Source organism: Nothoprocta perdicaria, unplaced genomic scaffold, assembly GCF_003342845.1.
Source record: "Nothoprocta perdicaria isolate Ctin4 unplaced genomic scaffold, notPer1 scaffold_203, whole genome shotgun sequence".
In the NCBI taxonomy this organism is placed as follows: Eukaryota; Metazoa; Chordata; class Aves; order Tinamiformes; family Tinamidae; genus Nothoprocta; species Nothoprocta perdicaria.
Genome location: NW_020455239.1, coordinates 801,193 through 818,590, shown reverse-complemented (window position 1 = coordinate 818,590; position 17,398 = coordinate 801,193).

The following is a 17,398-nucleotide window of genomic DNA, read 5'->3' as shown; positions in this document are numbered from 1 at the left end:
GTTGACATGCTTGTGCATTGTCACGCTTGCCTGTTGTCACGCTTGCGTGTTGACATGCTCGTGCATTGTCACGCTTGCCTGTAGTCGGGCTGCCACTACAGGCAGCGGGTGAGAGGCTCCAGCAGCCGCTGGAGGAAGCGGCGCCTCGTGCAGCGCGGACAGGCGTTGGGCAAGGCCGCCGGGCTGCGGCTGCAGGGTTCCCGTCACGTCGGCTGCTTCGGAAGGAAGCCCTGCACAGGCTGCAGCACTCGGTGAAGCACCGCAATAGCCGCCACCACCCTGCCGAGCGGGAGCATCCGGGTGCTCTGGGTGCCACGAGCCCGGGCTGGCCGCAGGGCCCTCCGCAGCCTCGCTCACATCTCCCAGGCCAGACCAAGTGCCTGGAGACACGGCGGCACCGTCAGCAGATGCTGCTCGGGGCAGCCTGTGTGACCCGTGGGAAGCTGCGGGGACCGGGAGCCTCACAGGAACCTGCCCTTTCTGCTGACGAGGCGGCTCCTGCTGCCACAGCCTGCATCTCCACTGCAACATCTGGACAAGGCAGCTGCCTCCCGCCACCAGCACCCACATCTGTATATCCCAGCTGGCACCACGCTCCCTGCAAGGCCCTCGGGCAGCGGGGCTGCCGGCGGGAGGCTGCCTGTTCGTGTCGGTGGGTGGCGGGTGAACTTGGCTGCCTCGTATTCCCATGGGATTTGTAATCCCCGGGTAGCAACAGCCCTCTCGTGACTCACCTCTGCTGGGGTGTCTAGAGGAGACATTAGAGCAGAAGAAACAAGTCTTGCTGGGGGAAATTTTCAAAGCAAGAGGTCCATAACTAGTCGGTCTCACAGCTACCAGCTGCAGTCACCTGCGCTGGCCACGCTGCTCCCTGCACCCCGGCCATGGGGCACGGAGGCCACATGGCCACGTGCTTTGTAGCCACGTGCTGTGTAGCTGCATGCTTTGTACTGCATGCTTTGTAGCCACGTGCTGCGTAGCTGCAGATTTCACAGCCACGTGCTACGTAGCCGCGTGCTTTGTACTGCATGCTTTGTAGCCACGTGCTGCGTAGCTGCATGCTTTGTAGCGACATTCACTGCAGCTGCATGCTTCATAGCTGCATGCTTTGCAGCCTCATGCTTTGTAGCTGCATACTTCGTAGCCATGTGCTTTGCAGCCAGGCGCTTCGTAGCCGCGCTCGCGTGCCGGCAGACACGGGCAGCGGTGCCGGAGGAACGCGGAGCGCGAGCAGCGCAGCGCGCGGCCGAGGCTCCCGCGGGGCCCTCGCTCGCCGCTGTCCCAGGCAGGCGCGCGTCGGGCTGCTGCGCGCACAGCCAGCAGCCGCCCGCCTGGAACACTAATAATTTCTTTAAAAAATGGTTGTTTTCCCCCTTTCCCATATTTTATGTTTATCTCCCTTTTATAGCTCACTTAGGCAGGTGCGAGCCCCGGGCCGGGCTCTCTGCACGAGACCCCGCGCGCCCGCCGAGCCCCGCGCTGCAATATCGGCCAGTGGCTGCTGTTATTAAACATACAATATTGGTCATGGGGTGGCTGCAGGAATGATATAAAATTTCATATACCTAACATGGTGTATAAACAGGCTAAATCCCTATACATTTTCAAACTTCAGCAGTCTAAAGGTTAAAGCCTGTCAGTTGAATTTCACAAATTCCAGGAAGGAATGGAGAAGTCACGGCAACTCTTCATTGTATACCAGTGATCAAACATCTCCTCATTACACTTCAATATTGTTGCCTCTAAAGGTCACCATTGCTGAACATAATCACACAAAATCAAAACTGCAAACTTTATATATCATAGAGGTAGTAAATAGCTTGGAGGTTTATTTTCTGGTGCCTGAACAACATTTGGAGCCCATTTATAAATTCCTGGGTACTGTGGCATGAACCAAACACATTTGCAGGGACTAACAAAAGCTTCAATTAAATCAATTTCCTGTAAAAAATACTCAAAATAATTTATTAGGTCAGTACCAACTGGCCTAATCAAGCAATTGTTCCTCAGAAACTTTAATTTGCATAATTAAAAAAAAGATTTTTTTTTTTAACAGACTTTAAGAAGACAATTTTCAGGTCAGATTCTATGAAATGCTTTGTCCTCTATGCAAAGAGAACCCAGGAATTTACTTAGGAGATTTCTAGCATATGCTATAAATCATGTATCGCTCCATTATTTTCCTATTCACTGATTTTACTCAACATTCATTTAACCAATCCGTCACCTCCTGAGCCGCGGAGGCCAAAGCCAGAGCGTAATCACCAAATAAAATGCAGGCTTCCTCATATTGAAGGAGGCAGCAGTATTTACAAAAGGAAATCTTGAAAGTCTATTATTTCTCCTGCATTTCCCTGCCGCTGGAGACGGCTCCGTGGCGGTGACGGCTCCGCGGCCATGGGGGTGGCAAGGAGGCCAGGAGCATGGAGCGCGGGCGATGCCGGGCACGCGGGGCTGCCCTTGCACCCCGGCTCGTCCCCGGAGCCCTGCGCCACGCAGGGATCGGGAGAATTGAGGCCCGGGGAAAAAGGGGAAATCCCGAGCAGCCAAAACCATCTAGTGCCCGTTGTCAAAATCAGTCCGGAGCAAATGAGGAAGAAAGGGAAAATAGGAAGCTAAAGGAATCCAGCTCTTGGGCTGAAGTGCTTTTGGAAAGACTGACTTGAAAGATTTCTTTCTCGGTCAAACAGACTGGTCAGTCAGCCTGAAACAGCGGTTTGTGTCACACGAGAGAAACCCAGGAGGTTTCACATCCGTGTGGGCAGAGATGATGTTATGTGAGGTTTGCGGCTCAGCCTCCACACGGGAGGCTGCTGGGCTCTGTGCGGAGAGGCCGGTCCCCGCAGGCGCAGCGGGACGCCCGCTCGGAGCCGCCCCGGCACCGGGAAAGCCCTGCCCCGGCAGGGACGGAGCTGCCAGCGGGCTCGCAGGCCTCCCCGGGAGCCCACACCGCTGGTTTAACTCTGAGAAAACTACCAAATAGATGCGTTCAAAGCAGAGTCTCAGCAGGTTACTTTAATCAAAACATAATGTCAGACTGGTTTGTTTCTAAACCTGGAGGGCTTTTTTTTTCTGCCTTTCTTCGTGGAGCAATGCTGGGTAAGTATTAAATAAGCATAAGAATTGAAATCTAGCTGCCACCTGCTAGATCTCTTTCTTTACAATGCAAAGGCTCAGAGGAGATGAGGAGCTCCATTAATAAGATTATCGCCCTTCTCTGATATCTAAATCGGGGCCGGGAGCCCGTTCTTCCCCGAGCAGCGGGTTGCGACAGCTGCGCAGGGCCCCGTCCCGTCCCGCGCAGGAGTGCAGCCCTGCGCACGCGGGGCAGCCGCGGTGGCCACGGCGCCTCCTGCCCTCCCCGACACGGGAGCCTTCGAGGGACCTTCCGCAAATGTGGCTCTCGGGAACGGCCAGCGGCAGCCACGTCAAGCAGCACCGTGTGCCGGGGGGCAGAGTCCCTTCAATCGACGGCTTGGGCTTCCTTCTGAGATGACAGCAGCGAGACCCGGCATTGTCTCGCGGCCCCGATGCCCCTGCGGGAACAGTCACAGACCTGACTATTTATGACCCGGCTGAGTTACCAAGCCCGCAGTGCAGAACTGCTTACACAGGAGCTTTTCCTGTGCTCAAGTTTAAGAGTTGTTACTCCTCTGCTTCTAATTTATGTGCAAATTGGATTTGCCTAATGCACACAGTGAAACACACTTTATAGGAGCCCTCCCTGGCACAGAATCATTATTATTTTTGAGTGTGCATGTCTTATATAAATAAGAGATTTGAAAATGCTTGCATTTCAATACTTTTGGTATGCTGTTCTGCAAGCCATGGGGCCCTGTCTAGCGTAAGTCAATCCGCTACAGTCCTCCCATTGAATTCAGTGTGCACTGAACTATAGCTTAAGCAGATGTCTGGTATTTTATTAAGTAACTCTCACTACTGCCATCCATCAGCCTGAGAAGCAGCTGCACCCGCCCATGCGCTCCAGCCTCCTTCGGCCCCTTTCCTCACTTGCTTCCCGGTTGTTTTCTCGAGGAGCACCCGGAGCATCCGGCCACACAGGGAGGTCAACAGCAGTGAGCTATGAGACCTGACTCTGCGTGTCACACTCTGCCCTTCAGAGAATGAACTCATCATCTCCTCACTGTTACCTGGGTGCTCTAACGCCAGCAGGACCCTGGTCTCATTTCCACACAGCTGCATGAGGTCAAGTGCAAACTTAGAATGTGCACAAGGTTTGGCGAGAAGAGGAAAATAAAGCCGAAAAGTCAGTTGGAAACTGCTCGGCACTACACTATGCAAATCCAGTGGCTTTGTACAGTACAATGAGACCTGGCGAGGTTTGCACCACCGGTGACAATACACAGTTGCAGAGGTCTGAAATTAGCCCAAAGAGGGGTGCCAAGCGCTCGCCCCGCTGCCGCCCCCGCCGCGCAGCGTCCCAGGTCGCCCTTGCCGCGGAGCTGCCGCGAGAGCCGCCGGCGGCGGCCTTGAGCGCGGCATCGGCATCAGCATCGGCATCGCCTGGGCTGTCACCAGCAACACCTCCCCAAGGAGAGCCCGGACCTTTGTTTCTCCCCCTCATTGTTCGCCGTACCTATTCAGTCGTTAAATAGATCCGTTGCGCGGCGGGTCTGCACCGCACTGATATGAAAGACAGTTGACACAGGCGTTTGTGTTTGAATGGGTGAAAGGTTTCTGTATCTGCCGTTTGACCGGGCAAGGAAAGTTATACACAATGCAACAGTTTAGTAAATAAAGATGGTGTTTCTTGTGCTCTGCATCAGCAAGGGACTGGAGGTCCTGGCCGCGGGTGCTCTACTTGGAATAAGCAGGAGCAGAGCGGGAGGAGGGTGTTGCTGGAGACACTGCGTGGTAGCAGCTCAGTACTTACTGCTTCCTCCCTCCAGGATTTCAACCCCCCTGACCCGGTATCGGGCTCATTGTGCGCAGGTGGCTCCGGCACCCGGCCTGGTGTGGTGTGGACTCTGCCGAGGGTCCCACGAGCCCCACGCCAGCCTGTGAAAACCTCCAAGGCGAAGACCTGACGTGCATTTTCGGCATGCAACTCACTGCTGTTTTAAAGGACCCATCTGAAACGGCAGTGGCTGCAAACAGGAATGCTCTAGTACTGGAGGAAGATGATGAAACACATTGGAATAAATAGCTTCATTCAAAGCAGAGCTCCAAAACACTACATTGATCCAATGGTTTCAAACAGCTTTTCAATAGCAGTGAGCACTGGCATCCTGCTGCGTTCAAAAGATGGTCTTGTCTCGTTTGAAACAAGGCCTTTCAAACATTGCCATCATTCAGGACGCTTCAGAAACACACTCTCCCGCTCCCGCCCTCCCCTCTCCCTTGTGGAAACTTTCCTATACAATTGATCTTTTCAGGAAAAGAGAATAACAGATTCAGGGTCCCATCCCCTTACAGCTGAAGTCAAGGGGAATTTGGCTAATGACTCTCCCGGGAGTGGGAGCATGAGCAAGCCTTCGATTTTCAGTGCAGAAACAGCTTCATACTCCACAAGGAGGTTTAATGCTGTGCTTGGATTTCCCTGCCCGATGAAGGGAAGCCCGAGTCACCTGCTCATGGGGGTCCCTGTTGTTCATGCCGCCCGCAGGAGCAGCTGGACGGCAGGTCCTTTGGGTACCTCCTGGTCCAGGGGGGCACACGCCACCTCAATAGCTCCTGAAGTTGTTTCAGAGATACTTCCATTGAAAGCAAGGACGTGGCTTAGGAGGAACAAAGGGCTATCCACTCTGTGTCAAGAGCATCAGAAAAGGAATCCATATTTTTCCAGGAAATCTATGCAATAATTATTTTGATAATCACAATGATTTTGATAAATACAGTCACTTTGGAGCTGTTTTCTTATACAGCTGCTACCTAGATAGGTGTTTTGCACAACCAGATTTTGCTGTCGTTTACCACGAAAAAGGCATCCAGTTTATATGAATAAATCTGTAACTAGACCACACACGATCATTAGGCTTAATACCAATTGTCCCTCATTAATGTTTCAGAGGAGCGATTAGCATTTTGAGGCAAACAAGGTGTACTTGGTTAGTGGGACACGACCCAGCTGTCATTAAATTATATCTGTGATTAATGATCTTCAGAGGCGCAGAGCTTCGAGTTTGGGTGATAATGAAGAGATTACGAGGGCGCGGGGGGAGAGACGGAGCGCGGTGGCGGGAGGGCAGCGGGGCCGTCGCAGGCGACACCGGGTGGTCGCAGGGTGCACAGATATCCCAGGCCCCCCAGGGCAGCAACCTAGAGCCCCAGGACAGCATCCACACTGCCACCATCTGTATTTCTATAAATAGGTGGAAAACCAGCTGGGGAAATGACCCTGCGCTCCTGGGCTCTGGTGCTGAGCCACCTTCTCGTGGCATTTCCAGCACCCTGACATGCTGCCTTGCAGCTCTATGCAGAAGTGTTTTTGTGGCACTGAGGGACTTACCCTGTCGGCTGATAACAGGAAGGTTAAAGCGTCTCAGGACCATGATGCTCTGAAACTGCTCTCGTTAGAGAAGTGCATTTTGGAGGTGGGACTGACGTGCTTTGTGTGCTCTCCTTGGTGGGACATGCCGCTGGGCTTGAGCTCTGCAGCAGAGCTGGGATCCTCTCTTCTGCTTCTGCTCCGCTGCGGCCCCGGCCCCGTGCCCTGGGCAAGGCAACATGGTCTTTGCTCAGACACCTCTTGTGGGTCCAAAACGGGACACTGGAGGCCTCGAGCACCTGCAGTGCCACGCTGGATGCTCTGAAGACGGGGTGAGTTTTGGAGACGACCTGAGAGTGCAGGCACTCTGCAGCTGAGAAGCGCTGTCACTTGCGGAAGTTTTGGAGTCTCCTTGTGCCCTGCTTTCTCACACAATTACGTTATTCACGGAAAATCTTGCAACGCGAGTACTGCTACTGAAGGCAGCTGAGGAAGCGCAGCACAGAAGGTCATCTTCTAGCTGAAGCGCGTGTAAACAGAAGGGGCATGGAGCTGGTGTCACCAGCAGATGCGACCAACAAGCTCATGACAAATGTTAAAACATTTAGAGAAAAAAAGTTGTTCCGAGTGCCAAATTTTAACTTAATTAGAGATTGTTTGGGTTTTGTTCTTTTTAGCGTGGTTTGTTTATCGGCATTGCTGCGGAGCGCTGTCGCTGAGGCGACATCGATGGCACCGCGTGGGCTCCCGCCGCCGCGCACAACGAGCACCGGCACCGCGGAGTGACAACGGCCTCTGAACAACGGGCACGTGGCTGCTGAGCGGTTCTTTGTCTATGCCAGCAAAGACGGGTCCCTGGTCCTCAACGTTTTGTCCTGATACTTGATGACAGGGCCAAAAGAAAGGGGGAAAGGGGCTGCAGCGGCGGAAAGCTCCTGTCTGGGTTGGGGTATTTCTGTGGTGAAAGAAAACTTTGGGGTTTTGTTTGGTTGGTTTTGCCGTTTGATGGATACTGGTGGGAGCTGGGAGGGCCGCTGTGCCAGCACATGCCATCATGAGCCGCCACCCACCATTATGAGCCACCACACGCCGTCATGAGCCACCACACGCCATCATGAGCCACCACACGCCGTCATGAGCCGCCACCCACCATTATGAGCCACCACACGCCGTCATGAGCCACCACACGCCATCATGAGCCACCACACGCCGTCATGAGCCACCACACGCCGTCATGAGCCACCACACGCCGTCATGAGCCACCACACGCCGTCATGAGCCACCACACGCCGTCATGAGCCACCACACGCTACCAGTGTGTTCTCCCACTGGGGCAGCCTCGGTTGCCCTCGGGGCCCGTCCAGGCCCCTCCAGAGCAGGGGCTGCCGCGTCCCCCAGGCCGCGGCGCTGCCTCCCTCTGACAACCGGCTGTGTTCTGCGGAGGCTCGCGGAGGGCAAGGCCTCGCCGGCGTGCTTGGCAGCCTCACCTCGTCCTCCCGCAGCGGCACTGACAGCGAGCGGGCCAGCCGGCAGCCGCAGCGCCGCGGATCCTGCCTTACAGCGTTCGCTGTGACAGGAACGGCGCTGCACCTAATAAGGGGCAATAAACAGCTCCGAGGGACAGGCTGCTGCCGAGGCGCCCGCCAGGACAGGCCCCAGCTCCACGCTGCCCCCAGGGTGGACAGGCCGATGTCTCCCCAACAGCCGGGCTAGCTGCTGGCGAGGGGCCTTCCCTGCCACGGCACCACGGCGGGCACGCGCGTCACCAAGGGCGTCGAGGGGCTGGTGCCAGCCACACACTCAGCCCTGTTCTCTGTGAAGGAGCCGCTCGCCACTTCCAGTTTGGACTAGAACCAAGACGACTGTTGACTCAACTGAAACACTTAAAACGTCAACAAAGAAATCTCTTAATTAAATGCAGAGATTTAGTTTATACCTTTTTTTTCCCCCACTTTGTTTCTCAGGCTTTCCCTGGTTCCCCATTGCAGATTAACAAGTATTGCCCTGATTTACACTCCCTTTGCTCTTAAAAGAGTATTAGAGCTCACAATATTATTCATTTAAATACTCTTAGGGCTTGTTCCTACTTCCACTGCAGTGAGTGAAAAATCTGCTTTTGACTTCAGTAGATCAAAACCTTAATAACTAATTTATAGCTAATTACATTATTAATATTTGAGTTCTTTATAATTCGCTTTAGATTAGGATAGCGGTTTTAGCACAGCAGCACGGGGCAGGCGGCCTGCTCGGGGGATCTCAGCACCTCCGACAGCACTTTCGTCCTGCGAGCTCGCCTGAGACCCTACTGGGCCCCGAACGGTCCCTATTGCCCCGCTCTGCTCCTGCGCGTGACAGCCGCTCCGCCCGGGTGGCGGTGATCCCAACGCTCGGCTCGGCCAGGCGGCAGACAGGAATCAGCTCTGGGACGACGTGTGTCTGTCAGTGTTTTTGCTCTAAATGGCTCTCGTTGGCCCCACTCGTCCCGAGCGAGCGGGAGGCGCCAAGTCGGGCTCCCCGCAGGCTGTGCGTGGGCTGCGGCCGCCCGTCCACCCAGAGGGGCCTTTCGGAGGGAGAGCCCCCAGAAAGCAGAAGTGGGCTTGGCGTGACTCAGACCTGCACCCCCGCGGAAGCCGCATGCCTCCGAAGGGGCGCGTGGCGGGCGGCCCGCAGGCGGGCGCAAGCGCTGCTGCCAGCGGAGGCTCCCGGACGTGCACAGCTCGCGCACCCCAAGCGGGGCCGCCAGGAGAAGGTGGCAGCAGGCCGGCAAGCGCGTGCCAGGTCCCAGGAGGAACCAAGGGGTCTGATTCCGTCCCTCTAATCCTTACACTGCATTTCAATCACAGCAGGATCTGCAGGACACCTTTTCATGAGGATATCAGAGCCTGCGAACATGGCACACACCTTGGACACAACTCCTATCTATTATTTAAAACTGTGCTCTTTGCAGAATTAATTAACCTCTCTTTTTTCTCTTTTTTTTTTTTCTTTTGCAGCAGCAGTTCTAGTGAGGAAACTGGTATTTTGACAGACAACTATGGATATTTTTCCATAGAGACACAATTTGAGGGGGTACAGGCTCTCTTTTGTGAATTATTTAATAAAATTGTACCTGTCTGACACCCCCCCCCCACCACCACCAAAAAAAAAAATGTATATATTAGGAGAGGTTCAAATGGCAGGTCCTACCTGACGAAGGTGACAGGCGGTCAGATGAACCAAGTGCCCGTATCACGCACTAAGGTAGCTTGGTGCTGTACTCCTTATTTGAGGGCAGTGCATATGTCACATAACACTCTTTATAAATCCAGGCCACAGTGAAGTGCTGTGACTGCATTACTATTAGTAATCAAGCTGCTAATGTGAATCTACCTGCTAATTGCTGTCCGTAATCTAACTCCTAACATTACTGTTCCATTTCCACTGCAAAAGTGCTACCTTGGTAAGCACACCGAGCCCGTAACATTCCTGCGACCCTCCTGCTCCGTAAGTTTGCAGCGAGGGGAACCCGCTGCAGCAGAGAGCAGGCGTTGGATGGAAGCCGTGCGGCGGTGCCGGCCAGGCCGCGGCGCTCCGCAGGGACGGGCAGTGCCCAGGCACGGCGGGCAAGGGGCTCCGCGCAGCGGCACCCGTGCGCACCGCAGCATGGGAGTGCAGGGAACACCATGTGGGAGATGCGGGGACGTCTGGGACCCCGACACACCCCCACACACACTCCTTAGCTTCTCTAATCCCCTGGTGACCTCGTGCGTGTCATTTCTGCCCTTTCCTCCTTTCGTGTTCCACTTCTCAGGCACGGCTGCTCTTTGGGCTTAGTTCGCCTGTAGGCGCGTGACCAGACCGCGCTGCCCACACACAGAAGGAAAGCAAGAGCGAGAAGCAGAAGCTGCGGCACGAGGAGCTGCCGCGGTGAGAACTGTGCCGGCAGCACGGGGACCTTCACTCGCACATGCAGTCCCAGGGGGGTCACGCGGAACAGCACTGTCCCCTGAGCCCACCCCTGCCTGGTCCCTGTGCCGGTCCCATCTCCTCCTCACCCCAGGGCATTCCCAGCTTCCCCAGGCTGCCCCAGCCCACGGCACCGCGCTGGTCACTCCACCAGGCAAGATGCATCTGCTGGAAAGCCCAAAGGGAAGAAACCTCCAGCATTTCAAGCAGTACCAGGAGCTGCCATGGGGAGGTCCACAAAGAGAAGGAGAAGGACACGAGTGGGGAAAAGCAGCCTGGGCAGCACCGGCTAAGCTATTGCCACTAGAGGCAGGGAAGTACCATGACAGGGCTACCAGAATAACCAGAACACGTCAGCATGTCTGCTGAGCATCAACACAGAGCTTGGCGGGTTTATTCGAGGAAGACGAGAACTGATGTGAAACTCCCCTGGGTAATTCTGGTGTAAAAAGAAAGAGGGCAATAGCAGTCATAAAGAAATACATTTAGGCTGGAAATGAACTTTTCTAGCCATGAGACAGGAGTGATTGTGGAGCAGCCCAGCAATATACACAGTACTAAAGTAGGTTTTGAACTTATTTTTAAATGTTCTTAAAATCACTTCAAATCTTGACATCATAATGACCCAGATCCTCCAAGGTACAACCGCATTCTTACAAAGTCCTGAGAAAAAAAAAACTCATGGAAGAGCAGGAAATGGTCCAACCATGAGGAGTTTTATGTTGTGCAGTAACTTCCCAGGCAAGTGAGAGCTCCAGCACTGGGATATTTGAGGCTATTTCGGGAAAACATTAGAGACAGTGCTGTGAGCAGCAGCCCAGCAGAGAAGGGAAAAAGAAGCAACTGAGAAAATTCACCCTCTCCATGTCCAGGCCTGAGGAATCTCTCACTGGTTTTACAATGCCCTAACAAACAAACAAAAAAGTATTTGCAGGAGGTGAGGTTTCCAACGCGGGATCACAGTGGTGCACGTGCAGGGACAGACTCCGGGGTTATAAACTTCATCAGCTATTTTTGGAGAATGCATCGCTAGTGGGAGCAAGGGGCAGTGGTAGAGCACAGCTCTCTGCCACTAGTGTGGGAATGGCCCATAATAAGTCACAAGAGACAGAACAAGGTATGAAGGTCACTCACTTATGCATGGAAATAAATTATATTATACCATCAACTAAGTTTCTTCAGCCAGTCATAAAGCAGAATACTACTAAGTAATTTACTCGCAAATGACGGTTATAAAACACTCACACTCTAACAAATCAAATTATACCACACCACCCAAACCACCAAGTCATTCCTACTGGGGATGAATGTTGAAAACTACCTGACCCACAGACTCCAGCAACTTCGCTAACCAGTGCCCTCGTGGTCCCACCTCTCAGCTGCTCCTGTGCAGCCCGAGGACTCTGCTACTAACGTCACCCTCCTTCACTTGGCTTTCGTACATCACGCTCCAAGTATTAAAAAATTATTATAAAAGCAAAAATTAACATTTTTTACCTGTTCTGAGCAATTACTTTTTTATACACAAGCCCAAGAAACAGATTTCTTATTTGCAAAGCAAAATTATAAGGTTGACTAAATTTTGTCACTTTTTTGGCAATGTCATCATTTCCTGCTAAAGACACAGAAGATGCCGCCATGGAAAAACATCTGATTATCACACTTGCAGTCTACATCCCATGTGAAACGCATATAAAGCTCAAATCTAATCTGGACTCTAAGGCTACTTCTAAAGCAGGCAACCCAGGCATGCTATGCACCCCCAGTCAGTACTTCCCAAACCAGACGTGCACAGTCTTGAGCAAGCTCTTTTGGAGGAGTATATGTGTTGGGGGTTAATTTTATTTTATTTGTAAGCTCATTCTCCACAGCCGACAGCGCTGCTTCTTTTGCTTGGCTGACGTGTGTGAGCAGCAGTCTCTGTTGCTCTGTAAATGTCCTCTAAAGGAACCAATGCAGGAGCATTGCCTGTCTAGTCTGGGCATGCCCACATATCTCCTGAAAATAACAGATTATTTTGTGAAGAAGCAAGCTGATAAAAGAGGTGTATAGAGCTCTATCCTCTTTAATGTGCATTTGTTTAGTGATTAGCAGGAAGCACACATATTCCACATGTTCTTAAACAGAATGTGATGTAAAGCAAAACCAACAGGTGTTAAAATAGCAGGGCTGCGATTGCAGCAAGGTGACGTTGCTGACAGCAGTCTCTGGAGTATAACAGGTTTTAAATCAGCAGCCTTTACTTAAAAGAAATAAGGAGAGTCAAAAAGGCAAAAATTACACAACTATTCTATTACTTAAAAAGACACCCTAATCTCTTTTTCAGAAATTGCTGCATTTTTTGGAAGATGATGTCATAATCCAGGGTCCATTGCTGAAGAGTGGTCAAGAACCCAGCATTTTATTTAACTTCATGTTTCTGTGAGTATGCTGTTGAACTGTGGCATTTCATAAAACCGATGCAAGCTAAACCGGCAGCGGGGGAGTTGAGCTGAGAAATACAACTTGAAACTGAAAGGATGTATCTGAGGCTGCTGCCGCCAGCTCTTATTTCAAATGTCCTGAGCGAGCCCCTGCTTTTGCACAAGGCTCTGCAACAGACTGTCAACTGCCTGGGCAATGCTGTTGTATTTCCGACTGTGTAGTTCAATGAAAATTGGAGTTAAGTGTGTATTTCGAATGCAATAGCTTGTTCCTATGAAGTTAACCATGCTATTAATTTGTGTTGTGGCTCATTATTTAGAAGTTTAAAGGGAGCCTAGCAGAGAGCAATAAATGAGGTTAGCCTTGGACGCTGCCTCTGACAGTGGGTACCAGCCAGGCTTAACGCATCCTCACAAAGTCCTCCTGAATTGTCACTTGCAGACTTTGCACTTAACTTTTGGAAACATTAAATGGCCTCGTCAACAAGATCTAATTAAGAAAGCTGGAGCACTGTTGCTGAGCTAATTTTGTTCAGGTTGACTGCATATTCAAATCTGACTCTAGATGCTCACCTAATGTATACTGTGGCCAGCTATTTCAGTTGGATTAAGGTAGTTACCTACCTCAACCCTTTCCTGATACATTTTCCAGTAATGGGATGCAAAGCTTTATGCGCTTCTCGGCCTTCTCCTGGAAGGATTCTGAGGGCAAAGCTGTGCTCGAGAGCAGCAAAGCCGAGCTTTGCACTAACAACCAGTGCGCAGGACAGCTAAGCTTAGGTTTAGATACCCAAACTGAGCAGGAAACCAAGTAGACAAGTGCTGGGTTAAAACCCTTATTTTTACAAACAAGGCACAGAGCCCTACTACTGGAAGGGACCTATCCGCAACACGCTTCAGGGGGGAGCGGCTGGGTCATTAAGCAAAGCGGGTGGGGAGCATCCCAGAGCGGAGGGAGCCACAGGGTGCCAGTGCACCAGCGAGGGGCTGCAGGCACCCCAAATGCATGGCCGCACAGCCAGCGGGCGCTCCTCACACCACTAACTGCCTCGCTGCAACCCACAGCAGCGGGAGCAGCTCCGAGGCAGAGCACAAGGCCAGCTGAGCCCCGCGGACCTCCGGCCATCACTGGTAGAGTCTTTGCACCGGTGAAAGGAAACCCCAGCACTTGACAACAGCAGCACCCACCCGAGCAGACCCGTTACCTGTGTCCTGTCGGGACCCACACGCAAGGGCCGCCCTTGCTGCAGGCACCTCACAGACTGCAGCCACCAAGGCACTGCTCCACAACCCCACAACGCATCCAACTGCAGCAAAGCCAGCATTAAGGCTGGAGTGAGGCCTGGAGGAAGAGGTGGCTCCTTCATTTAAACACAGCTGCTGTCTTTCAGGCACAGGCTTCACCTGTTTGCTGTGATTGCATCTCTCAGGCCCTTGTCCTACAACTGATCCACTATATTGGCCTCTTGCTGAGGTACAGCTGTATACCGTACAGAGACAGAGTTTTCTGTCATAGTAAAACAAGGGCAGTAAACAGGGACCACTGACAATGTTATCGTATAGTCCATACAGTTCCAGGAGGACAGTAAAGGTGCCCACTGCTAGGGCCCTTCAGAGCACATGCAGGATGCAGCACATGCACATGCAGGATGCAGCACATGCAGGATGCAGCACATGCGCATGCAGGATGCAGCACAGGCAGGATGCAGCACAGGCAGGATGCAGCACAGGCAGGATGCAGGATGCAGCACAGGCAGGATGCAGCACAGGCAGGATGCAGCACATGCGCAATGGCCCTCACCCTGCAGGAGCAGCTGCGCACGGAGCTGCAGGGCTAGCGGGGCCGGACAGCAGAACAGCCTCCAAAAGAAAGGAAGGGAAAGAAAGAAAGGTGGGCTTTGAGAACTGCCATTTAAAGAGACTAGAATATCTTCCTCAGAAACGTTAATCTTTGAGGTACACAATTATAATGCAGCAATTTACACCCAGTTTTCTCACATAATAATAAATGCTTCAGAAAAAAACTATTCCTATCTACCTCAACAAATAATTATCTCACTGATTTTGAGAAGCAAAATGCAGATTCTGGGGTTTCTTGTTGTTTGCCTTCAGTCAGCTTGACTCAAGGACTGCGAGCCCAAGGGCTGATGAGCCCTGCGCAGACCGGGAGCCCAAGCAGGGCCCAGGACAGCAGCAAAACTGCAGCTGGGATGTCTTGGCCATGAGCACCACCATCCCTATCCTGCTGTGCATTAGCAAGCCATGGGCTACAGGGACGGCAACTTCTGAGCCGAATAAAAGTCAGCTGAATTCCTGGACTTCCTACATGCCTCATTTCCTTAAAATGTCCCATCATTTCTCTTCGTTTTGCTGAAGTGTTTTATTTCCACCTATTCAGTGGTTTGTAGAATTGCTGTCAGAGACTCTATCTTGTTTTATTTTTTGTAGAATGTAGAATATTGTTTGACAGTTTGAAGGAGGAGGGTGGAAGTATACAGGCAGTTTGCTAGGTGCCAGTGTCAGATCACATTTATTGTACGTTACAGTTGCGTGTTTCCACTCTACAGACCCCATAGTTACTTCTAGTTAAATTAGATGCGGTATCAAGTGTAGAGTTTTCTCCAAGAAAAGGTTCTAATGCTCAGGATTGAACATCTCAGCATAAATCTCAAATACTTTGAGACCTCCTGTCACTTATAAAATAATTTTCTTCCCTTAATCTACTTCTGCAGTCACTACTAACCACAACACTTCAAGAAAGGCGGGGTTTAAGTGAAAAACTTGAAAATAGATATAGACTTACTTTTCATAATGTCATGGCAACAAGGAGCAGCGGAAAAGTCCTGAGTACCCGTGGCAGCGGTGCAGGTGGCAGGGAATAGCCCGTGTCCGTAAGGATCCCGGGTCCGTACGGATCCTGCATCCATACCGATCCTGCGTCCGCAGGGATCCCTGCAGGTGACGGGCAGTGGGGCCCCATTGGTGCCGACCGATCCGGAGGCGTCCCCGCTTCCCGCGAGCGACGGCCCCTCGAGTCCCGTTTGGAGCCGTTTGCAAGGGCAGCATCGCTCCCGAGCGCAGCCCGCGCTACAGACTGGCATCCTTGCAGTTATTTATCCCCCGCCATCCTCGATCCCCGGAGCTTTGGAAACACAGGAGGGTGCCCCAGCCCTCAAACTTTACAAAGATACAGGACACAGGCGAAGACTTGAGATAAACAGGAAGGAGCAAAGTTGGATGAGATAATTAAATGATGCTTGTTATTCCCAAAACACGAGCGGCGCTCACACTTTGTGCAATCAGGCACTCGGGTTGTTAACGCCATTAAGGAGGAATTTATCTGCAGACGAGACTCTCAGGCAAAGCCTTGCAGGCAGCCAGCCCGAGCGCCTCTCACCCCAGCGCATGCGAGAGGGAGCGCGGCGCCTTGCGCGCAGATAGAGCGGAACTGGGGTTGAGCCTATTCCTCACACACCACAAATGGGGCAGTAACTCTCAGTCTCTGCCCTGGACCAGGCTCGAGCCAGCCAGCTAGGACGGAGGGATTCCCTGCACTCCGTGAGCAACCTCCTGAAATGCCCGTCCCTCAGCGTTAGCACGTGGCACAGCGGAGCGCCGATGCTTATCGGGCGCTCGTGAGGTGAAGCGAGCGCGCCCGGCCTGGACAACGGCGTCCTGCCGGGTCTGCTTGCCGAGACGTGGCGGGGCCTGCAGGCATGCAGCTCCCCGCGCCGCTCCGTGCACAGCCGCAGCCGCAGCGGCACCGCCGCGCGTCCTGCGAGGAGCGGCCCGGCACGGCCCCGCCGGCGTGCGCACCGGCCCCGCGGCCGCTCCGCAGCCCACACCAGCTCTCCCTCGCCAGCCTCCACTTAAAGAGGATTTATTACAAAACATAGAGCACGTGCAATGTCAATTCCGTAGGGAATGTAAGCGCCCAGCACAGACCGGGAGCCTTTGACGTGACGTGGTAGCGTTACCAGTAACAAGATGGAAACGGTGCGAGCTGCCCCTTGCTGCTTTGTCTTCATGCAGTCGTTAGCAGGAGGAGGCACGTTTTATAAATTTGCCATTTTTCTTCATTTTTTTCTTCTATCTGTCATTCCGTGATTAGGAAGAGGATCCAACTACGGTTTAGCCCTTTGGTTGAATTTACTTCAGTGATTAAAATAACTGCATGGAATTAGCACAATTCTAACATTATTTTTTATTTTGTGTGGCAGAAAATCATTGCTCCTGGGATAATTCTTAACCTAACAGAATGACCTCTATGAAATATGTCCAAAAGTTTTATGATTTTCCCCTTCATGCTAATTTAATGTAGTTCAATTGTTTAATCTTAAAACGAATGCATTCCAAATAAAGTAATACAGTTTACAGCAAGACACTGTAGGAAATAATTAGGCTGCAAGTTCTGGAGGCTTTAATATGCTTGAAATTATATAACTATCTTTGCATTCCCTGTATAGTCCTATTAAATGCAGTAGGCATTGATGTCGCCGGCTGTCAGGAAGCAAAATGAAAAATAGTTTTAATAGCTGCTCTTTGACCTGTTTTATATTTTATGTCAATTATAACAGCACAC